The sequence below is a fragment of the Mustela erminea genome, chromosome 16 (assembly GCF_009829155.1).
Source record: "Mustela erminea isolate mMusErm1 chromosome 16, mMusErm1.Pri, whole genome shotgun sequence".
Lineage (NCBI taxonomy): Eukaryota > Metazoa > Chordata > Mammalia > Carnivora > Mustelidae > Mustela > Mustela erminea.
The window spans coordinates 52,787,337-52,812,458 of NC_045629.1; the positions used below are offsets into that span (position 1 = coordinate 52,787,337).

At 34.8% G+C, this 25,122-nt stretch overlaps 1 non-coding gene across 1 annotated transcript; it reads left to right on the top strand.

The window, feature by feature from the left end:
• The first annotated feature begins 23,915 nt into the window (after positions 1-23,915).
• LOC116575598 lies at positions 23,916-24,023 on the top strand. Its single transcript, XR_004279859.1, has one exon. It is a non-coding gene; the product is annotated as a U6 spliceosomal RNA (small nuclear RNA).
• The last annotated feature ends 1,099 nt before the right edge of the window (positions 24,024-25,122 follow it).

The following is a 25,122-nucleotide window of genomic DNA, read 5'->3' on the forward strand; positions in this document are numbered from 1 at the left end:
ATATTGAAACCCACTACAAACAAATTTTTAAAAGGTTTTTATGGGGGTGCCTGGGTGGCTCAGTGGGTTGGGCCTCTGCCTTCAGCTCTGGTAATGATCCTGGGATCCAGCCCTGCCTTGGGCTTTCTGCTCAGCAGGGAGTCTTCTTCCCTCCCTCTCTCTGCCTGCCTCTGCCTACTTGTGATCTCTCTTTCTCTCTCTGTCAAATAAATAAATAAAATCTTAAAAAAAAAAAAAGAGCCTTTTATGTTTTTGTCTACATGCTCAGCCTACACTGGGTTCCTCTGTGAGAAGCCAAGGTTAGGTTGCAGTGGAAACTATTACTGGGAAAAATAATCTCTATGGAATTTACATTCTCATTGGCAATATTCTACAAAAGCTAAATGATATTTTATTGGGAAGACCTTCTGGAACACTGAAAGCATAAGAAATTTTTGTTGTTTATTTGTTGAGTACTTAATTGAGAATACAATTATTGTTTTATACTTCCTGATTCATGTCAAATTACAAAGACAGGAAGATATCTTCTGGTTTAATGAATTTAGACATAATTTTTATTAAAGAAATGGTCATAACTGATCTATGAATTTTTACAGTAATGCACATTTCTCAAACATTTTTGTGTTAGTAACAGCAAACTTGTTAAACACAATCTGACTTGGTACCCCTATATATTGAACAAGCAAAGGAAGGTGGTTCTGATTGAAGCAGGAGTGTAGGATACAATTTGGAGTAGTTGCTTCTCAGGCTTCTCTTTGCTTAATTTCCCCGACTCTCTGACCATTGGTTTTTGAACAGTAGTGGGCAGATAATTGTGTACCTGCTGAACAAACATCTTACTACAGAGAACACTGTGTTAAAAACACTGACCTGGAAAAAAAAAATTAAAAAAATTTTTAAAAAACCACTGACTTGAATTAGGAGGGCCCTACCTGGAGGGTTACATCACTGTATGGAAAAGGGCCACTCTAACACTTGGTTTTCTTACATGTGAACTTAAAAGGGCATCCCACAAAATTGGGAAACAGGTAATAAATATGTTTTTAAGCTGTGTTAGGATTCCAAATAATATGTTTGATTGTTTTCTTCAATTCCCAGGCATTGAAAACTCTTAAAATTCATTTATATATATATATGTATATATATATATATATATATATATATATATACATATATATATATAATGAATTTTATAAACCATATATATATATAAAATGAATTTTAAGTGTTTTTAAAAATATTGTCTTTAAAAATATTGTCTTACCTGTTAAATTGAATTATTTTCTTGACATTTATTTTCAAATGTGGTGTGTGAAGATCAAAATCTTTCATCTTCCATATTTTCCCAATAGCTCTTTAAAAATAATCTATCACTTTGCCATCAACTTGTGAATCTTCCTTTATCATTTTTAAGTTCTCATAAATCTTTATCCCATGTCTTTTAGTATTTATGTCTCAATTTTTTCATAACTTTTTTATCATGAAGCAACAAGGTATTTGTGGAAATTTAGGGGAAAATGCAGAAAGAAGAAATGCACAAAGAAGAAACTTAAAATTTTCCTGTAAACATTAAAATTCTGGAGAAATTTCTTCTAGTCATATGTATATCTTTACAAAGGATGCTGTAGTTTTTATGAAGGAACGGCCCCAAATCAGCTCAAGTAAGCAAAAATGGTTGCCAAACTTGTTTCTGAGAAGGACAAGTGTTCTGTAGCATGAGACACAGATGTAAATTTAAGTATAAAAGTCTAGAGATAGAAGCTGGGGCAGTATGTAAGAGCAGAGAAGGGAGCCTGGAAATCTGTAAGTATGAGAGAAAAGGAAAAAGCAAATTAAAAACTCCTGTGGAAGTGTACACTAAAAGTGCTAAGAGAACAAAAATGTCTAGTAAAACATTTTTAAATTGTCTGCTGAGCTACCTTCCCTATAAGATCTTCAGTAAAACCACACTACTCACTAAGGTTTCTGTTTGACAGGATTCTTTAGGCAATGATCTTCAAATTTTTGGTTCTTATTCTCTAAAATAAAATTTGAAAGACCTTGAGAGCATTTTTAGGGTCACATCAGATATGTTTTATCATGTGTAAATAGTTTCAAAACATTTAATTCCTGATGATTAGCAAATATTGACATTTAAAAAATGTCACATTGGTTTATTGTATCTAATAGAATCTAAATATAATAGCAGTTTGATACCTACCATCATCCACTAAAAAAAAAAAGTCATGAGGATCTTCTTTAACAGTGAAGGCAATAGTAGAAAAAGAATCCAAAATACATCTAACATATTTTCAGACAGACCTGTGTAATGAAAGAATACACAGTAAATGAAAGTGATGGTTTGGAAGTGCATTCACATTAAAATGTCTATGCCTTCTTGGATCAAGAGACAAAGAAGACAACTAACACTTGGGATATAGATATAAATCCTTTTCTTCCTTCTTTCTTTCCTTTTTTTTTCCCCCTGCAAAAGTAAGGGCATATTATACATGCAATTTTGAACCTTAAAATTTCCAGATGGCATCATTTTAGGTCAAGTATTCTTCAAATGTGTTCTAATTATTGTATATCATTCCATCATTATTGTATACTATTATTTATTTTTCAATCTGGAAACATTAATCTAGAAGTTTGGTTAGTTTATATTTAGATTTTAGAGTATATGACTTACAGATCTTCTATGGATCTGACCTCAATTATCTGCTTCTCCAAGTTACTAAGGTTGTGGCTTCTTACCATCTCACCTGGACTAATAATAACGGAGCTTCCCCAGACCAGAAAGTCAAAAGGTAGAGTTCTCACCCAGTGCAGTGGCATTCTTTCTAGCATAAATATTTCTGCCTACTACTGGGTGTTTTCTATTGCCTTGTAGTTTTTAGCATTTTTGCCCATGTTTATGATTGTTTATTTGTGGAAGAATCCCCTGACCTTTTCTCACCACTATTATGGAAATTTTGTCCAAGTCAATATTATTAGATTATTAAAAATGCTTGCTAATTTTATAAAGTGAAACTTACTGCTTTCTTAATATTGTAGTTCAGATTACTAGTACAATTGGGCATTTTCTGTGTGTTTATTGACTATTTACATTACATCACTTATAAATTACCTATTCATTTATTTTGCCTATGTTAAAATTCTGTAGTCCTATTTTTTCTTATTGATTAATAAGAATTTCTATTATTCAAGTATTATCACTCTGCCAAAATTGTTTGAAATATACTTTCCTGTTAGTAATTTATCTTTAAATTTTCTTTATGATATGATTAACATATAAATTGATTTTTAAAGGAACAACATCTCTACAAATTTGAATCTTATCTGGAGACCTGGTTTATCTTTTCATTTATTCGAATTGATGTTTATCTATCCCAGTAATAGAGTGAATTTTAGTATGGGTCTCATTTATTACATGTTTAATGTTTCCCATTATTGATATTGCTAGGTATTTTCATGATGTATTTTTTTTTCATTATGACTTCTAGATGTTGTGATTTTCTTTTTTTTTTTTAAAGATTTTATTTATTTTGACAGACAGAAATCACAGGGAAGCAGAGAGGCAGAGAGAGAGGAAAGGAAGCAGGCTCCCTGCTGAGCAGAGAGCCCGACGCGGGGCTCAATCCCCGAACCCCGGGATCATGACCCGACCCGAAGGCAGAGGCTTTAACCCACTGAGCCACCCAGGTGCCCCTAGATGTTGTGATTTTATGGAAAAAGTATCACTGCCCCATCATTTGTTTATTATTTTACTGAAGTTACTTATATGTATCTCTCATTTAATTCCCCCAAACAAAACTATCACCTAAACATTATTATCCCCATTTTATATTAAAAATTTCAGCCATATATGAGTTTTAAAACATATGGGTTAAAATATAATGAGCATCCATGTACATGCCATCAACTTAAGAAATAACTACTCATTTGGGGCACCTCGGTGGCTCAGTGGGTTAAAGCCTCTGCCTTTGGCTCAGGTCATGGTCTCAGGGTCCTGGGATCGAGCCCCGCATTGGTCTCTGCTCAGCGGGGAGCCTGCTTCCCTCTCTCACTCTGCCTCTCTGCCTACTTGTGATCGCTGTCTGTCAAGTAAATAAATAAAATCTTTTTTTAAAAAAAAAGAACTACTCATTCGAATTTACTATATATCATTCCTATGCAGTTTATATATATTTATGACAAGGCATAGGACTATTAAGATATATAGTATTTCTTTTTGCTTTTAAATGCATAAATAAAGGGTGTTATACTGTGTATATACATCTGTCTTTTTAATTTGATACTGGTGTTTTCATATTTTTCCATTGTCAAATATGTATCTCTATTTCATTCATTTAAGCTGCTTTATAGCATTCCTTTATATAAATATATTGCATTTTATTTATAGTCTCACGTTTATGAACTTATTGCTTATTATAATCTATATTATTGCAAATATTTATGCATATTTTTGTATTTGTCTTTTTATGCATAAGTCCTAGGGTTTTTCTGTGATATAGTACTAATAGAGTTTCTGAGATATAAGATACACATATCTTAACTTTACTAGATATTTCCTTTAACTTTACTGGATATTGAAAATTACTATCTAATAGTGACTAATACATACTCCTATTAATAGTGTGTAAGAGTTGCCATTTCACTACATATGTGTCAATTCTTGGTACCCTCAGAATTTAATTTTTGTCAATCTGGTGAGTGTGAATGGATATCACATCTTTAAAATTTTTATCTTCCTGATTCCTAGTGATGTACATTTTTTTCAATTTTTATTATACATTTTTTTTCCATCAGTTAATTGCCTTTTATATATCTTCCCCCTATTATGCTAGGTTCTTTCTCTTCCCTACTGATTGCTAGCACTTGTTAAATTGACAGAATAAGAAGTGTTTTCTTTTTTTTTTTTTAAGTAGACTCCACACCCAGCATGGAGCCCAATATGGGGCTGGAACTCACAACCCTGAGATCAAGATCTGAGCTGAGATCAAGAGTTGGATGCTTAACCAACTGAGCCACTCAGGCACCCCCAGGATAAAAATTCTTTCACAGATTTATGCACTGAAAAGATTTTAGATTTTCTTTTGAAATTCAGTTGTTTGAATTTTAAAAAAAAATAAAATTTATCATTTTTTCTTTGAAGTTTGTGCCTTTGTTTTCTACTTTAGGAATATTCAACTGCAAAGTCTAGAAATATTTACTATTATTTTAGTGATTTAAAATTTTTAAATTTTTATAATTAGCTTTTTATCTTTCTGAAAGTGATGTAGGACTGAGCAAATATTATTTTATATGCAGATAACTAATTTTTCTAGTACCATTTTATTAAAGAATTTACTGATTAGACATATCACTTGTCATATATGAAATACATATATATATATATATATGGCTCTGCTTATCTTTACTTATGTTCAATAAATGTTTTTTCTACTTTTGTGCAAATAACATACTAAATTAATTATATGGTTCATATAAGTCTCTTAATCATCAATGTAGTACACTTCACTTTTTCCTATTTCAAAATTACCTGATTTTCTTGGCCTTTTGTTCTTCCTTATAAATTTGTAGACACAGCTTATCCATGTCTGTAAAAAATACCCAGCTGTGGGGCACCTGGGTGGTTCAGTGGGTTAAAGCCTCTGCCTTCAGCTCGGGTCATGATCTCAGGGTCCTGGGATTGAGCCCCACATCAGGCTCTCTGCTCCGTGGGGAGCCTGCTTCCTCCTCCTCTCTCTCTGGCTGACTCTCTGCCTATTTGTGATCTCTGTCAAATAAATAAATAAAATCTTAAAAAAAAAATACCTAGCTGTGATTTTTAGTGTAATTTCTAAATGTGTAGACTAATTTATGAATAATTAAAACTTTTTTTTTTAATTGAGTCTTTCCATTTTGGGCACCACTATTTTGTGTCTTTCAATAATTTTTTGTATTTTCCCATATATATTTATCTTATTTTTAGATACAGCCATTCTTTGTTACTTCTATTGCATTCATTCTTTTCACAAATGTATAGTCAGCATTATGTTGCAAACATGTATCATGGTTATTTGGAAACATTAAAAAAATAATGATCCTTGTCTTGAGCACCTAGACAATATAATAATGAAGTGGATAAATAAATTATGATTTCTCTTCCAGTGTGGCTAAGGAAGTTTCTAACCAACTGGCTCTCCCAAAGGTAACAACTACAAACTCTGTTCAACAACTGAACTGATTACCTAAAGGCTCTTGGACAGAGTGAGTTTCCTATTGCTATATCCTTAAGGTTGAGGGCAGACTGAGACAATATGCCAATGGTTCCACATAAGGCAAATAAAACACTGACAAAAATCACATAGTTATTTTATTTTCATGAACCAGGAGACAGAGTTTGGGGCAACCACAGTTGCTGGGAAGTAAATGGAGACAATACTGGAAGGAAAAGAACAAGAGAGAAAACTCAAATTTGTGAACAATGTCGCCCCAATCTCTGCCTGATCTCTGACTTAATTAAGACCAGGACAGATTGTAAGCAGCCTAGGAAGGGTAATAAAATAACTGAATTGAGATGGTTATTTCTGATAAAGTCTGTGTTGCAGCTTTGCTAAGTATATTGCCTACCAAAACAGAAATATAAATATTGTTCAGAGGTCTATAACAGAATCTGGGTCTTCCACAAAAATATTATTCACAATGTCCACACTGCAGTTTAAGGTCACTTAACACATGAAGAACCCATTTTCTCAAAAGAAAATACATCCAACAGGGTTCAGCCCTGAAATGATTTAGATGTTTACATTAATAAACAATATCTTTAAAGCATTATAAGTACATTTAATAAAGCAAAGGAAAATATGTTTGTGGTAAAAAAAATAAGAAATCTCTATAGAGAAAATCTTTTAAATCTATAAAGAAATCAAATAAGAATCCTATATGAAATATCCAACATTTGAAAAATACTAACTAGATGATTGTAACTGCATAAGGGAGATAATAGAGGAATGAATATTTGAACTTGAAAATATATCCAAAGAAGTTATCTAATCTACTAAACCCAGGGGGAAAAAGTGAAGAAATTGAACAAGGCATCTGTGACAATATGAAAAGTTCGAATACATGTACAATTGTAGTCCAATAATACAGGGAGAAATAGAATAAAGCAAGTGAAATATTTGCATAAATGATGACTAAAATCTCCTCAAATGTTGTGGAAGCAGTACATTTAAAGAATCAGTAAGCTCAGAGAACCCAACGCAGTACCAAAATTAATGAAATCATCCTGAAAATCAGCATTAAAGAGAAAATCTTGAACGTGACAAGAGAACACATTATGTAGAAGGAAGGACAATTTGAATGATTTCTGACATTTCACCGGAAGATATGAAGATCAGAAGGCAATGGAAAATATCATTAAAATGTTTAAAAAACATTTTATTTATTTGACAGAGAAAGAGAGAGATCACAAGTAGGCAGAGAGGCAGGAAGAGAGAGGTGGGAGGGGGAGCGGGCTCCCCGCTGAGCAGAGAGCTGGATGTGGGGCTCGATCCCAGGACCCTGAGATCATGACTTGAGCCAAAGGCAGAGGCTTAACCCACTGAGTCACCCAGGTGCCCCTCATTAAAATTTTAAATACAAAAACATGATCAATCCAGAATTCTATATCCATTGGACACAATTTTTTTTTCAGAATGAAGAAGAAATAAAAAATACATTAAAATAAAAGAACACTACAAAAACTTGTTCCTAGCCCATCTGCACTATAAGAAATGCTAATGGAAGTTGTTCAGTGTGAAGGGAAATGATAACCAATGAAAGCTTGTATTTTCAGGAAGGAAAGAAGAGAACAAAAATGGTAAGTGTCTGGATAAATATGAAAACCTTTATTTTCCATTTAGTTTCTTTAAGGTATACAATACTGATTAAAGCAACAATTATAGCATTTTCTTGTGGGGGTTATAATGTATGTTGATGCAAGTTTTTTGATAATTATAATAAAGGATTTGGGTGGTTAATAAACCTATATGTTCCCTATGTACTCCTATATGCATTTTACATGAGCTAGCACAATATCAATTGCAAGCAGACTGTGAAAATATAAGGAGGTATATTTTAATCCCTAGAATAAACTTAAAAAAATGCAAAAAGACATAACTAAAAAGCCAATGGGGGAATTAAAATTAAAAATCTTAAAGATATTCTAATAATCCAAAAGGCGTCAGAAATCAGTAATAGGAGAACACCAACAGCAACAACAGCAACAAAACCCAAGGGTGACAAAGAGGAAACAAATAATAAAATGGTAGACCCAAATTCAATGACATCAATATTCATATTACATGTTAATGGCATAAACTTTCCACAAAAAGGAGAAATTGGGGACGCCTGGGTGGCTCAGTTGGTTAAGCAGCTGCCTTCGGCTCAGGTCATGATCCCAGCGTCCTGGGAGGGAAGAAGCAGGGAGCCTTCTTCTCCCTCTGCCTCTGGCCTGCCATTCTGTCTGCCTGTCCTCGCTCTCTTCCCCTCTCTCTCTCTGATAAATAAATAAAATTTTTTTTAAAAAAAGGAGAAATTGTCAGAATAGTGGAAAGGTAGTCTTCAACTACACATTGTCTATGAGAGACACCCTTTGAATATAAAGACACAGATAGAGTCAAAGTAAATGGGTAAGAAAAAAGGTATACCATGCAAATTGTAAACACAAAAAGTCGGGAGTGGATAAATTATTAACAAATAAATGATGTACTATTTTGAAGATAGTAAGTACCTTGTAAATTTTTTAGAAGTTGAACAAAGTATGGAGATCAGGAGTTTGTAGGAATTATAATATCAAATGGGTTGTTTAGGTAGATGTAATGTGACATTTCATTAAGAACAGAAGAAACTTTCCATGGTCAAGAATTAAGAAGCAACCAATCTCAGTTTCATACCCTAGTTAGACTGCTGCTGATGGTGATGAGGTGAGTGACCACCAGGTAGCTCCTCAGTCACTGTATAATTAATCCTAATTCCTTGTGTTATTCACTCTGATCCTTGTATTATTCACATGCTCTTATGTGGCTGTTCCAAAAGGTACAGAGAGGAAACTGGACCTGTTACCTCAAGTCTCATTAGCGTGGGATCTAGAATTATGCTGCCACCAAGATTATAATTAATGATGAAGAATAATTGACCTGCGTGATTAACAGTTTGGGGTAAGTGTAGGCTATTACATTTAAAAAAATGGTCAAATGTTACTAGAAATTTCTTTCCAGTTTGAATTGATACTGCTAGGTGCTGTGGACAAGAATATGAATAAGTAATTCTCTTCATGGATAACCATTCAAATGAGTAACCTTAGTATTTTGTACTAGATATTATTATGAAAGTTAGTTTAAAATGAATAAGGACAAAAGTAGAATACCTGGGAAGGTAGAAGAAAACTAGCAATTAGAAGGATGCACAGGTGCATGTTAGGCAGACATAGAAGGAAAAGTGGGTTGAAGGCAATTGTATGGAAATGTGAAAGGAGGTGTGAACATGAACTGCATATTTGGTGTGTGATGAGCAATCCCAAATAGCTGGAACACAGGACTTGCAGTGCAAGACAAGAGAGTGAAGATAAATATGAAAAATGTAAAGTGCTAAGGAATTTGGTATTGTAGAGACAAATAATGCTTTTAAGTAGGAGGGTGCAAGGATCAGATCTATGTTTTAAATTATATCTTTGGAAACCATCTAAAGGATGAATGGGTAAAAATGCAGATACTGAAGAAAGAGAAGCTACAGAGGCTTTGCCTTTGTCTAAATAAGTCCTGAATTAAATAAATAAAAACCAAGTATTGAATTAATGGATGGGGGTAGAATGTGTATTTGAGAAATGTTTCCTAGCCAGAGTTACCATGAAAATTACAAAATGGAGGGAGTGGGTAAAAATGCTTTCTTTATTAATCAGAATGTATGAATCTGAATTTCCCAGAGGAGCAATGTTGCTTTTGAATACAGTAAGAAAAGAAAGATTAAAACAAACAAACAAAAAAAACAACCAGATTCAGGTTGAAAAAGAAGGAAATAGTAGAAATGATGAGCTCCCATTTTAGGTATATTAACTTAAAGATGCTCAATGGATAAAGAGGGAGATACACATAACAAGTGACTATCCTGGCATTTTAGAGAGATCCTAAACCAGGAATTTAAATTTGGATTCCTTAGTAAATGAATATTATTTGAAATTATGGAATAGATGTGACCTTCTAGGAAAAACATAAAAAATGAGAAGAAAAATGGCACAAAGGCAAAAATCCTGGCAATACCAACACTCAAGGCAAAGGAATAAACATCAGCAAAATAAAGAAAACTTAAATCAGGTAAAAGGAAAACCAAGGAAAAAATTAAAACTACATGAGAATATACTTTTAAATAAAGAATGAAAAAATAGAGACTCCAGAAATAGCAACAAATACAAAAGGTAGTTTCACAGGGGAATAACAAATCAACAGGGAACTGTTGATACAGACCGAACTGTATCATTCAAAATACATTGTTGGAACTACCATTTGCTATGTGGAAAAAAATTTGAATACTTATACATGTTTTGTAGAAAAATTAAGCCCAAATGGGTCAGACATTTAAATTGATAAAAATCGAGGAAGTAAAATTAAATGGATAATAAGTAGATGTTTTTATAATCATGGAGAAGACCTTCATACAAAAACACAAAGAAAAAGCAAAATCATAATAGACAAAATCAAAAGGAAAAAGACAAATGAGAAAAGTATATGAAAAAAGCTTCCATCTCATTGTACAGAAAGAATTTCATATATCAGTTTTGAAAAATAAAGGCAAATAGAAAAATGAACAAATCTTGTCTTTGGTCTAGAACTATTAAAAAATAAGGGTAGTAGTGAGAGTTAATGATTTGCGAAATGCTAGATTTGTCACCAGTTCCAACTTCAGCATAATTTTTACCTCCTAGAAAATACAACGGGAGAGTAAGCAAGGGACACCAAACCAGAGGTCATCAAGGAGTAGGAATTGATGGCTTTCTTTAGCCATATTGTCGTTTTGATACTGTATCTAAATCTCTATTCCAGAATCTAGGGGAAAAAAGGATAATCAAAATAGTTGTTCCCTATGTATGAGAATGTAGGGAAGAAATCATGGAAACTGGAAAAATTGATGCTCAAAGATACATCAAGTAGATCTAAGTGTGCAATATATAACTTTTTTGGCTACACTGTGAAATATGTTTAAAAATCTACTAGTGATTCCTGTGACATTATAGCATCTTTCTGCCTAGTGCTTAAGGAAATCTTAACTCTAGCGAGCAGAGAAACTGGGCACTAGAACAGCTATTACCCAGGGTAGTTTGTAACATAGTGCCCTTGTTGGATTTTCAAATCCAGGTGCAAAGCGTAGGTGCACTTTTTTTTTTTTTTTTTGTAATTTATTTCTCTAGACTTTCACCAGGACTATAAATGGTTCAATAGAATTTGGCCTGGCAGGGGTTGTAACAATATCTTTCTCAGCCTGTGTAGATTTGGCTATGTGATAATAATAAACAAGACTTGGAATTTCTATTTATTTTTCATTCAGGCAATAGTCAGATGTAGACCTGGCAGCTCTCTTGATCAGTTCCCCTCCAGGTGGTGACTCAGGGACCAAAGATGCTTCTGTCTTTAGTGTATCTGAAAAAATATACATTAATGTTGAATGGAAATGCAGAAATAGATAATTGTGCAGTATTGTTCCAAGGACTGGGTATAAAAGTGTCCTTATATTATTTCTGCATACATTCCATTGACCTAAACTAAGTCATATGGCTCCCAATATATTTTCATGGGAGAATAACATATGCAATTATCTATGTGCCCAGGAAGATAAAACACTGTTGAAAACATAACATAGTCTTAACCATACTCCATATTCTGGTCAAGAAAATGTCTTATTCTTTTTCTCATATAACAAGGAGCTATGTCTGCTCCCTCTCTTCCCAAAGAAAATAATTAAATGCTCCTCCATTCACTCTATCCATTTCAGAATCCAAGTTCTCTGTCTCCACCATCAGGTCTGCATGTAGCTTCTCATGGTCAGATGATATATGAACAAAAAAGTCAAATTATCTGTACCTTTACCTCACATCCACATTCAGCACATCTACAATGAATACTAATAATTAGAAAGAGGAAGAATAAAGACATACACAGTAGTCAATGTTCTTTATTGATTCGGCAATACCTCTGCACAGAAACTGTGAAAATCTCACACCAGGGGTAAAGGCAGAGTAGAGAGGGTCAGGTTGCTGGACTAGGCCTTCATTCTACTCTTTGGGAGTAATTACTTTGTCACTTCTTCTCTGTGGTCCCTGGCTATAACCTCTTGGAACCTCTTTGTTGTCATTATTTTCTTTAGCCACATCTGAAAAGAGTTTGGAAAGTATGCCTTCCTTGGAGGAGGTGTTCCAAGGCTGCTTTCTTATGTGGGAGTACAAGAACTGATGTTAGCATTTGAATTTAAAAATAAAAACTTTTTTCAAGACTGCCCTTGTGGTTTCCTTAACAATACAATTCCCTCAAAACTCTGAAGATTTCTGATCTATTTCCTTGGCCAGTTCCATCTAGCCAGTTATTATACCTAAAGTTACTTCCTAAAAATAATGTTCAAACTTATTTTACATGGCTGGTTCCTCATCCTCATGCCTCTTTCTCACTCAGCTTAATTGTGACTACTCTTGGGTTCTTTGAACAAATGGAGTCAATCCACACCCTACTCTGACTATTCTCCTGAGTCACTTTATTCAGCTGAAAAGTTTTTCCTACTGTGTGTTTTGTCACTCAAAGTCTGTAGTTCAATCTCTACAAGCAGCTGGGATTTCCAAATTAAAAAGACCTTGAATTTCTGAAATGCCATCTCTGCTTGCCAGCTGACTAATTCTTCCCTGAACTCATTTCTTCTTTGTAATACTTCTGAGATGCAGTTAATAATCGACAAAACACAGTAGGGCTATGAGGCATGTTAACATCTAACTAGAAATGATTAGTCAACATGTAGTCTTCTTCCTAACATACACGAGGCAATGATTTTTAGCAAAGATTTCACCTAGTTTTCCAGTGTTAAGTATCAGTTTCCTCATCGCATGCTATCTATCCTCAGGCCTCATACTTTCAGATTTTGTTGGAGCAGTACCCCACTTCAAGATAACAATTTCTATATTAAGGTAAATAACATAAGCTCCTTCAACTCATTCCCAAGCCATCAATGGCTTAATAAAATTTGATATTTGTCATTAGTACCTGATAACATAACAAAATTATTTTTTCCTCTACAGTCCATTTATCTTTTTTGGTCAGAAATAACCAAAATAGCTTGGAATATGGTAAATGCTCAGAAAACTAACTGTACCTATTAGCATTGTTATTGCTAATATTATACCTAAAGAGAGGTGTAAAACCAAATAGATAGAAACCATTCAGTTAGTAATAAACAAAGCAGTACTGAAGACAGTATTTGATCAGAGATTTGGCTTATCAGTTTGCTAGGGCTGCTATAAGGTCCATACTGTGGATGGCTTAAACAATAAAAAGATATTGTTTCATAGTTCTGGAGGGTAGACTTCCAAAATCAAGGTGTCAGCAAGGTTGGTTCCTTCTAATGACTGTGAGGAAGAATCTGTTCCATGTCTCTCTACCAGCTTCCAGTATTTTGCTTGACATCTTCGGCATTTTCTGACTTGAAAGAGCATCACTCCTGTCTCTGCCTTCATCTTCACGTGGTGTTCCTTTTGTGTGTGGGTCTTTCTTCAAATTTCCCCTTTTTAAAAGGACACCAGTCCTATTGGATTATTGCCAATCCTAATGACCTCATTTTAGCTTGATTACCTCTGTGAAGATCCTATCTCCAAATAAGGTCACATTCTGAAATACTGAAGGTTAAGATTTCAACATGTGAATTTGAAGGAGACACAATTCCACCCATAACACATAATAAGCCATTAATAAGTAATATTTCCATTGAAAAACTTCTTAAGTTACATATTTACATAGTGACTAATGGTTCTCATCAGTGTCTTCAGGAACAAAATCTGGATATTTATGTTAGAAATCAAATATGCACCCTTTACTCTTTACTGGACATAATTATGCTTAAGTTAATGCATCCTAAACTACTGTAATGCAGTGATCTCAAGAAATCTTTCTGTTGCTTCCTATGTCCTTGAGCTTACGATACCCTATTATCTTCTCTGTATTGTAATTAATTATTAGCTATGACAGAACAAGAAAAATCAGGTAAGCAGAATATACCCTTAAAAAAGTTGTCTGAAAGATTACTTTTCTGTGTTATAACCATGTAAAAACTATGGTAACATCTAAAGTCTTCTATTGCAAAATTGTTTCACTTTGTTAATAAAGGAATCTTATTATGCTTAAACAAATATGAAAAGATTGAGAATGAGGAAAATCATTGAGGCATTCATTTAATTAAAATCAATATCTTTATCATTTTCAGTGTATTGATATTTTATATTGTTATTTACTTGAGTGAGGTGAAACTTGCATATCATTTATGATATGCTGGACTATAAACCTATAGCTATACTAAGGAGAAAGTAATGCATGTTTTAGGTCAGATATATGGCCAAATAAACTGTTATTGCAATCAGATTGTTCTACTGAAACTACAGAAATACTCACGTACAGAAATAATAGTTGTCAGTAAAATGTTGGAAGATACGGATTTGTTTGCTCTTGCTCTACACTACATGCTTGCTTTTTTACTCTGACTAAAGTGTCATGGGGAAGGAAAGCAGGTTTGGCTTGAGGCCAAATATCTGAGAAGTAAACATTTAGCACAACCTCCCTTTTGCCCAGCTTTTTGTTCTTTTCATCTTGTGATCATCTCCCTTACCCAGAATACAGTTACTGAATAATGTCGTCTTGTTTCTGGCTGCAACTTGTCTTTCTATTTCCAGTCTTTAAAAGAGAGGCTGACACATTATAATTACTAAGGAAGTATATTTGACTGGATACATGAATGAATGAATGAAGGAGTAAATTGTATGTCAAAATCCTACTTGTAGCTCAACCAGCATTGCCTTCCTAATCTTGAAAATCCAAAATTAATCTCCCTTTTCTTATTTTTTACAACTTTCCGTGTTCTCAGTTCATCTACTTACAAAAATGTAAAACTGTAATTGTAATAGTAAACATTACAAACATTGCAAAATTATTTGCTTTTAATTTAATTTGCTATTTTTATTTGCTTTTAATTTAATTTGCTATTTTGTAGCATTTCACCCATTGTAGTAAGAAAACAATAGACTGTAACCAGATCAATTTTTTGGTTAGCTTTCTAGGCAACAAAGCTAGTCCTGGGAAGAATGGCTAGGTACATAGCAGACACACAATATATAAATGTATTAACTAACTGATGAGAATTCAAACACTGCAATGTATCTTAAATATGAAAGTCTGAATTTTGTTATGTTTCATTGGAACAGAGATTTTTGCCTCATCCTTTAAACAAACAGGATCCTACTCAGTATTTCCAGATAGTCTCATCTAAGTGGTTCATGTTGTTGAGGTTAAGTTTTGATCAAAGAAGATGAAATCGGTGAGAAGTATTTCCCCATTACAGACATCAGTAGTGGACCATTTCCTGCCAGCTTAGGAAAATAGAGTAACAGGATGTTGTGTGGCAATGTGACAGAACAGATTTTTTACAGGAAAAGGGAGCTTGAAAGTTAAGTCAAAATCTGGCTTTAGAATATAGACACAAATTATTATTAGTCACATTTATGTTGGCCTTTGGGAGTTCAAATTTCTTATTACCAAAAGAATATTTAAATGAAATTTTGTAGCCACATATATAAAAACCATTTAGTCTGTAGTCCTGGACTAAATTTCATTGACCCAAAATATTTCAAAACGTCCTTCTGCCAAATATTCTAATAGGCATCTATCTATCTATCTTATGAAAATCCTAAGGCAGGACTCTGTACTACATTAAGCTAGGGCTCCATTTCCCACAAGTGGTAAAGACATAAGTTCACATTCTCTTTATACAGACATCTAGATTAGAGCCTCTTGATGAAACTTGCTCCAAACCATGATTACTTGGGCCTTTCCTGTATAGAGTTCCACAGCATATTAGAGACCAAAAAAGCAATAGGAAAAATACATGTAAAATTTGACAAATTGTTGACATTATAAAGAACATTTTCAAGATGTTAGACAAAGTTCCTACTATTTAGAGACTCACGGTCTGAGTGGCATAGTACTTAAAAATAACATTAGAATTATAGAGGCATCAAATTTAGAATGTGAAAAAAAATGATTACCAACGTGAACAATAAAGTGAATGATGAATACAATTCTCCAAGTTGATGAGTCTAGCTTAAACCCTTGTTTTCCTGATTATCAGTCCAGTTTGCTGTCCATTTGTTTGAGAGTCCAAATTTTGTAATTGCCCACTATCAGAGGAACTCTAATAAGCATAAGGAAAACTCCATCAATTTTCTTATTAGACAGTGCATGGGTAGAATTCCAGCATCTCCAGTTACTCTGTGAGCTTAGAAAGTACAATTTTCCATTCTGAACCTGTTTCTTTGCTAGCCCAACTTTTATCTGCACAGATATAAGTGTGTAGAATCAAAGAACTAACCAACAGAAGAAAAGCTAACCATTACTGCCAGTGAAATCCACTCATCTCTGCAGGAAATGGGAACACCATAAACACGTTCTCTGGTAGATTCCATTCACATTTAGTCTTACTGGAAGGCAGGGTACACACTCGTGGTTTATGTGCAGGAATGGGGTATCACTAGTAACAAGTGCTTGGTTAATTGGGGTTTTAAAGTGTGTTATAAGCTATTATTATAATGCAACTCCTCAACACATGTATTAAGGCAGGAAGAGAAAAGAAACTGAGGAAGGATGGGGGTGGGAAACACACATTTTTCTATCTTACATTTTTGCTTACAGTTGGTTTTCTTCCAAAGCCATAACAACCCCCACAGAGAGGATTTTTGTTTGTTTCCTTTGTCTATTGAGTATGATATTAGCTACTGTATTGTCTTCTGTAACAGTCAAAAACCAAAAAGGGGAAAAACAATTTCAATTCAGAAGAAAATAAATGGAAGTATTTTAGATAAATACACTTTCAATTTTAAAAGGTCTCAATTGTATATTTGTTGTTATTATTGATATTTGTGTTTTGGTGAGGAGGTACATTGCAGTTGAGTAAGTTTGACAGTTATTTCACATGTATTATGTCTTAAAATCAGAATCTGCAGAGTTTTAGCAGATAGATTGGGCCTACAGGCCTATATTCTTTGAGTGGCGTTATATCTATTTTATTTGTATTTAAAAACCTTTAACAGGGACATGTGCTCTTGATGTCTCCATAATCATCACCTGTATCTTACATCGGGATACTTCTTTTTTTTTTTTTTACCTTACCCATAGCCCCTGCAAAAATTGAAGTTCCCAGTCCCCAGGATAGGTATTACTATTGTTTCCCTTTTCTCCAAGTAGAAAATATAGCAATAAAAAAGGAATAAACCTTAAAGGTAAGGAGGATGAAAAGAAGTCATTGAGATTATTTGTAGATAATTAAATAACTTCTAAAATGTGAAACAAGGATAGAAATCTACTGAAAGTATAAAGCGTAATGAGAAAACAATCTCCATAAAACCATGGTCTCAAAAGGTAAAAAAAAAAAAAAAAAAAAAAAAAAAAAAAAAGCGCACCACCTTGCCCAGAAGGTCCCTTGTGTAGTAGTTAGGATTGTCTTTGGCTGTATGTAAGTACCTAAATATAGTGCTTAACAAAACAGGTGTTTTTCCTTCTTGCAGAGTAAGAATTCCAGAGTCGGTTTGGGGCTGATATACTGTTAAAGGAAGTCATCAGAATTGGCTCCTCTTTTCCAACTATGTTCCATCCTGTTTAGGTTTTGTTTTTATGATTACAAGATGGCTCTTCCATATCCACGCATCATATCTCATTCCAGAAATGAGCAAGGGGGTAGGCCAAGAAAAAAAGATGCCTTGTGGCTTTTGAGCAAAATCATTTCAGGTTCTTTAGCTACATCCAGTAGATCTCTGTTTGCATTCTATTGGACTGAACTACATTACACAGCCAAACCTAGCTGTAAGGTAATTTCAGAAAATTAGTACTTCTAACTGAACATCTTGGACAAGATTAGTGTTTTATTGCTAAAAAAGAAGAGAAGAAATTATTTCGACTAATCTGTTAATTAGGTAACAATTAAGCAGCACTTTCTACATGCCAAAAACTTCTCATATAACTCACTTAATATAACACTTCTCTGCAGTATGAATACCATTATATTTTCGTTTTGAATATAAGTAAACTGAAACACATAGATAATTAATAACATGCAAAAGATTACCTAGCTAAGAAGTGACAGAGCCAAGATCTGAACCCAAGTACTCTGATTCTGGACACCATGATAATGATGTGCTGTGTATATGACACATCTAAAAAGGCACAAGATTTAGAACTGCCGGACACAAAGAGGCTAGAAGTGGTGCTATTGGCTGAACTCAAAGTCTGAATACTAAACTATACCACAGGATGACAAGCCTATTCCCCACCCATATTCTCCGCTCCTCTTCAGTCCATGTGACTCAAGAATAAAAGACAAAATACTTTTCTATAACTTTAGTATCACTTATGACACTTCCAGCTTGGGCTAACAGAAAACCAGTATAAACTGTTGTAAAACATTAAGAAATTTTACTGGCTCATGTAACAGGAAGTCTTAAAGCAAAGCAGTTGCCAAGCCTAGTGTGACTGGAGTTCAGGTTTATTTGAATGCTATTCTCTTTGTTATGCACTGCTCTGGATGTTAACTCTGTTTTAGAGATCACTTTTCTCACTGTTCAAAATAGATGACAGAAGCAAGGGATGCAATATTTTTCCTTGTCTATTTTCAGAAGAGAGACAAACGGGCTCCCCATACTTCTCTCCTAAGAACAAAAGCCTCCAGCAACTCTCCCCATACTTTTCTTTCCCCAAAGACTCCAGCAAATCTTTCCTTGTCCAGAATTGGGTCCCTTGCCCATTCCTAAAACAATCACTAACAAGGGGGATGAGATCATATTATAAGATTAGAATTAATTAAAGATCACTCTGAGAGGGGCGCCTGGGTGGCTCAGTGGGTTAAAGCCTCTGCCTTCAGCTCAGGTCATGATCCCAGGGTTCTGGGATCGAGCCCTGCGTCGGGCTCTCTGCTCCGCAGGGAACCTGCTTTCTCCCCTCTCTCTCTCTGCCTGCCTCTCTGCCTACTTGTGATTTCTCTCTCTCTGTCAAATGAATAAAATCTTAAAAAAAAAAAAATCACTCTGAGAGTGGAAATGAGGCAAGTTTATTTGAATCACAAGAGCTGTGTGGAGGAGAGATAGGATGTGAATAAAACCAGGTTCCTCTTAATAAATAAATAAATTTTAAAAACCCAGGCTCCTTTTAAGACCTTTACAGGATAGATGACTGGTGGGTTGAAATTTATAATATTCAATAGTATACAAATAATACTATATATGATACTAATATTAATAATAATATATAAATATATGCATACTAACATACTATACTATATACACCAATAATAGTATATAAATTGTATATAAATAATACAATATAAATAAAAACAATATGGGAAGCCCAGGTGGCTCAGTCAATAAGCATCAGCCTTCAGCTTCAGTTTTGATCCCAGGGTCCTGGGGTTGAATCTGCATCAGGCTCTTGCTCAGCAAAAAGTCTGCTTCTCCTTCTGCCTCTGCCCCTCCCCCACTCAAGCTCATACCCTCTCTTTCAGATAAATAAATAAAAATCTAGAAAGAAAGAAATAAAAAAAGAAAGTGTAAAATTCCAGAAGAACAAGTTAATGAGAAAATTACAAAAGCATCAGCTGAGTAAGGATTAGGTAAAATTCAAAGTTTTTTAAACTAATATCACATTTCCAACCATTAGTACTTAATACTAGAAGACAAGAATGATGCATTCTTGAATTTAACCAGGGAAAACACGATTTTTAAACTTAGAATTATATTCCCAGCTAAACTATCAACCAAGGATCAGAGCAAAAGAAATACATTTTCAATACATGAAGATTCAGAAGTTTTTTTTTTCATTTGTACACATTCCAAGAAAGTTATTTGAGAATATACTTCAAAAAAAATAAGAGTGAAAAAGAAAAGAGAAAAATTATGAGATACAAATAATAGGTATACCTGAAAGTGGGATTGCAGATGGGACTGGAAATACAAGGATTGGTGCAAAGTCTATAAAAGAATCAATGTTATCCATAATTTTTCTCCCATACCAACTGCCAGTTATCAACTTCTCCATCCTTGGCTAAAGGCTGAGACTTATTCTTTAGCATAAACCTGGAGATACTCTGTATTTTATATTCAGTGATAATAACTGAAGATGGGAATCTTGTACTGAAAGGAGAGATTGACTAGAAGTCTATACACTAAATCATGAGATAGTGAAGCTTCTTCACTGGCTGTGCCCTTATGAGGCCTAGTATTCAGGATTTCTCTCTGGGGAATGTGTTGAAACCAAGAGAACAGTGTATGAACAGGGACCTCTGGCAGGAAAGTCCTTGTCCTATCTCCCAAAGCCTGCAACCTGACAAGTGCTTCTCAAACTACATTCTGTCCATACACACAAACTTCCAAATAGGTGTTTAGTGTTTCGGTCATATTAGAAACAGAAAATCAAAGATATCAAAAAGTATGGAAAAATTCCAACATGAAAAACAGATATAAAATTATATAGGAAAAAAATAAAGAAGCACTAAGGAAACAAAATTCTCAGAGAACTGAAGAGAACTTATAATTATTGGACTCAGAGACATGGAAAAGAGGGAATAAACATAGAATACTGAAAAAGAACTCTTTGAAAATAAAAACAATAAGTCAAATAAATTAAAACATGATTACATACATAAAAATTGCAGTGAATATTTGAAGGACAAAGCCAAAAATATTTTCCAGAAAGTAACAAAAATGGTGACAGTAAGGAAAGGAAAATGTAAGAAAATGGTAGTATCCACTCAAGAAGGACCAAGATAATAAAAATTCCAGGGAAAGAAAGAAAACAAAGAAGTTTCTCAGAACTGATGGCACACGTTTCTCGACTGAAACCATTCAGCAAGTAAATGGGAAGGTCAGTGAATGGGGAGACAGTGCAACGTATTTTCACATTATGAAATTTCAGAAGATTGAGGGTAAAGAGAATATCCTGAAAGCTTCTAGGATGGGAGTAGGGGAATGAAGCAGGCTATATCCAGATGTCAGGGAAATGATACAGAAAGAGTCATCTTTGAATGGCACTGGAAGATAGAATTCAATGAAACGCTGGTTTAAAAATTGAAGGAGTCCCTTTTTGTATCCCCCCCAACAACAATTTGGCCTCCATTCATAGAAAAAGTGATTTTGTGGGAGCCAGGACTCTATGCCAAAGAATCTGGGAGACGTCTCATCCACCGCTGCATTGTGCAATAGTCAAATCTTGGTCCTGGCTATGAGCACAATAGTGGCCCAGGAACTGGTCCCTGGCCCTTTGCCTGCAGTCCAGTAGCCCTGGAAAGCACTGACTTAGACAATCATCAGTAGATAAGAAGGTCTTTATGCAAGTCCAGGAATCCAGCAGAGAAGTTTGAGCACACTATTGGAACAACAACAACAAAAAAAATCAGAGACTGGGGATGACTGGGTGGCTCAGTCAGTTAAGTGTCTGCCTTCAGCTCAGGTCATCATCCCAGGGTCCTGGGATCCAGTACAACATCTGGCTCTTTGCTCAGTGGGGAGCCTGCTTCTCCCTCTGCCTGCCACTCCCCCTGCTTGTGCGTTTTCTCTCTCTCTCTGACAAATAAATAAAATCTTTAGAAAAAAAAAAATCAGAGACTGAACAAGATGAAGGTGGTAAGAAAAAGCTTGAGTTTATCCCGAAGTGGCACAGCTAGGGCCACGAGAGCCCTTCTCAGCCTATGATCCTCATGTGGAGGAAAGTAAGAATGTGTGAGTGCCTGGCTTTCCCAACTGCATGGGATGCTGCCAGAAGCCTATTTCTCTCTCATCCCATCCAGAGTACTGCATCATGAATTGCATGGCTGGGGGTGGTGAGCAGCAAGGAGAGCAACAGCAAAGGCTTGGAATATGTCAAAGGAAAACCAATCCTACTAACCACATTATGGACTCCATCAGGAGGCCCACCCCATAGCTGTTGAGATGCCCAAACTCTCAACCCCCACAACAGGACCATGGAAATCAACAGCACTCTGTGGGCTGCACTCACACACCTCAATGGGCAGCTCTTTGTACGTGCCCCTAACCGTAGTAAAAGTGAGCTTTGGCAGATAACTAGTGAGCATGCATAGAAAGCTGGACTGTTTCTTTGGGCCAGGAAGAGACAAAAAATGAACATTTAGCATCACCTTTGAGAAGGTGAAAGGGTGGCGCTCAGCCATAGGCCCAGGGTACAGCAGGAACAAAAGAAAGCATACAGGCTAAAGACTGCCACAAAACTTAAGAAACAATATAGATGAACATAGGGAGAAGAAAGAGAGAGAGGCAAACCATAAAGCAAACACTCTTAACTACATAAAAGAAACTGAGGGTTGCTGGAGGGGAGATGAGTAGGGGATGGGCTAAATAGGTTATGGGTATTAAGGAGGGCATTTGTTGGGTTGAGCACTGGGTGTTGTATGTAAGTGATGAATCACTAAATTCTACTCCTGAAATTAATATTACACTGTATGTTAACCAACTAGAATTTAAATAAAAACTTGAAACAAAGAGGGGTGACTGAGTGGCTCAGAGTTAAGCCTCTCTCTTGGGCTAAGATCATGATCCCAGAGTCCTGGGATCGAGCTCCCCCATCCAGCTACTTGCTCCGCAGAGAGCCTACTTCTCCATCTCCCTCTGCCTGCTGCTTCCCCTGCTTGTGTGGGCACTCACTCTCTCTCTCTCTCTCTCTCTGTTAAATAAACAAACAAATAAATAAATAAAACTTGAAACCAACCAACAACAAAAAAGAATCTGCCACAAGAGGGAGCAAGAAGTGTGGAGCAATGTGTATCCACAGAAAATCTGAGAAATCCCCAGAATCCCTAGTAGGGCTGAAAGAAGATGATTCTTTTCCAAAATTATTCAGTAAAGAATGGAGGAGGTGACTGCTACTTAAATGCAAAGATAGCAGTGCAAGATTTCAAGGAACACAGAAAGTCATGGAAACATGACACCACAAAAGGCTCACAATAATCTTCCATTAATCAACCCAAAGACATGAAGATCTGCAATTTACCCAACAAGGAATTCAAAATAGCTGTTTTAAGAAAGCTCAGCAAGCTACAGGAAAACATAGGAAGACTATTCAATGAAATCAGAAAAACGATGTGCAAACAAAATGAGAAGTTTAAAAAACAAACAAACAAACAGAAATCATTAAAAAAATTCTGAGGAGAAAGGTGCAATAAATGAAATTGAAAAATGCAACAGAGAGCCAAAATCAGAATGGATCAAGCAGAAGAAAGAAACTGAAATTGAAGACAAAACCTTTTAAATGATCTATTCAGAGACAACAAAGAAAAAAATAATTAAAAAGAATGAAGAGGGGTGCCTGGGTGGTTCAGTGGGTTAAAGCCTCTGCTTTCGACTCAGGTCATGATCCCAGGGTCCTGGGATCTATCTAACCTGTGTTGGGATTTCTGCTCAGGGGGGAGCCTGCTTCCTTTCCTCTCTCTCTAACTGCCTCTCTGCCTACTTGTGATCTCTGTCTGTCAAATAAATAAATAAAATCTTAAAAAAAAAAAAGAGTGAAGAAAGTTTATGTGATCTACGGAATACCATTGAGTGAGGCAATCTGAGAATTACTGGAGTTCAAGAAGAGAGGAGGATGGGGACGGAAAGCTTATTTTCAAAAATAATGGCTGTTGTTTTCTTCATTAGCACATACATAAAAACTGGAAGGATACAGAGAAGATTAGCTATGGTGACTGCCTGCACAAGGATGACGTGCAAATTCAAGACATTCCATATTTTAAAAGTAATAATGGCTCAAAAGTTTCATATCTGGAGAGAGATTTGGCTATCCATGTTCATGAAACTCATGGGTACCCTAATTCAATTCAGTAAACTATTCTCCAAGACACATTATAAAAGCTGTCAAAAATCAAAGACAAAGAATCTTAGAAGCACGAAGAGTAAAGAAACTTATCACTTACAAAGGAACCCCCATAAGGCTATCAGCATTTTTCTCAGCAGAAACCTTAGAGGCCAGGAGAGAGTGGGATACTCTATGGATGAAAGTTGTCCTTTAGAAATGAATGAGAGAGATGTTCTCAGGCAGACAAAAGCTGAGGGAGTTCATCACCTTCTGACTTACAAGAAACTCTTAAAGGAGTTCTTAAAGTTGCAATAAAAAGGGAAAAATCAGTAACATGAAAACATGCAATACACTGGAAAGGTAAATATGTAGTCAATTACAGAATATTATAACATTGTACATGGTACTGTGCTAGCCACTTAATCCTAGCAAAAAATTTAATTTAAAGGATACAAGTATTAAATACAGCAATAGCTATAATAACTTATTAGTGAATATATAATATAAAAAGAGGTAAATTGTGAAATTAAAAAAATTAAATGAGTAAAAAAGTAAAATTTCTTATGTAACTGAAGTTGCTGTTAGCTTAAAATAGACTGTTATATATACATAAGATGTTTAAGGTAAGCCTCATGACAATTACAGGACAAAAACCTACAGTAAATACACAAAGATGAAAAGAAGGGAATCAAAGCATTTACCATTATGGAAAACCACCAATTCATAAACAAAAGCAGCAAAAGAGGATGAAAGGAAAAAGGAGACTAAAAAAAAACAAAAACAAAAACAAAAAACAAAAACCCAGAAAGCAATTAATATTATGGAATAATTAAGTCCTTACTCATCAATAATTATGCAAAATAAAAATGAATTAAATTCTTTAATCAAAAGACAAAATAGCTGAATGGAAAAAATAAACAATAACAAACTATATGCTTCCTACAAGAGACTCACTTCAGTTTTAAGGACACACATAGGTTCAAAGTGAAGAAACAGAAAAATATATTTCATGCAAAAAGAAACCAAAAGAGAGCAG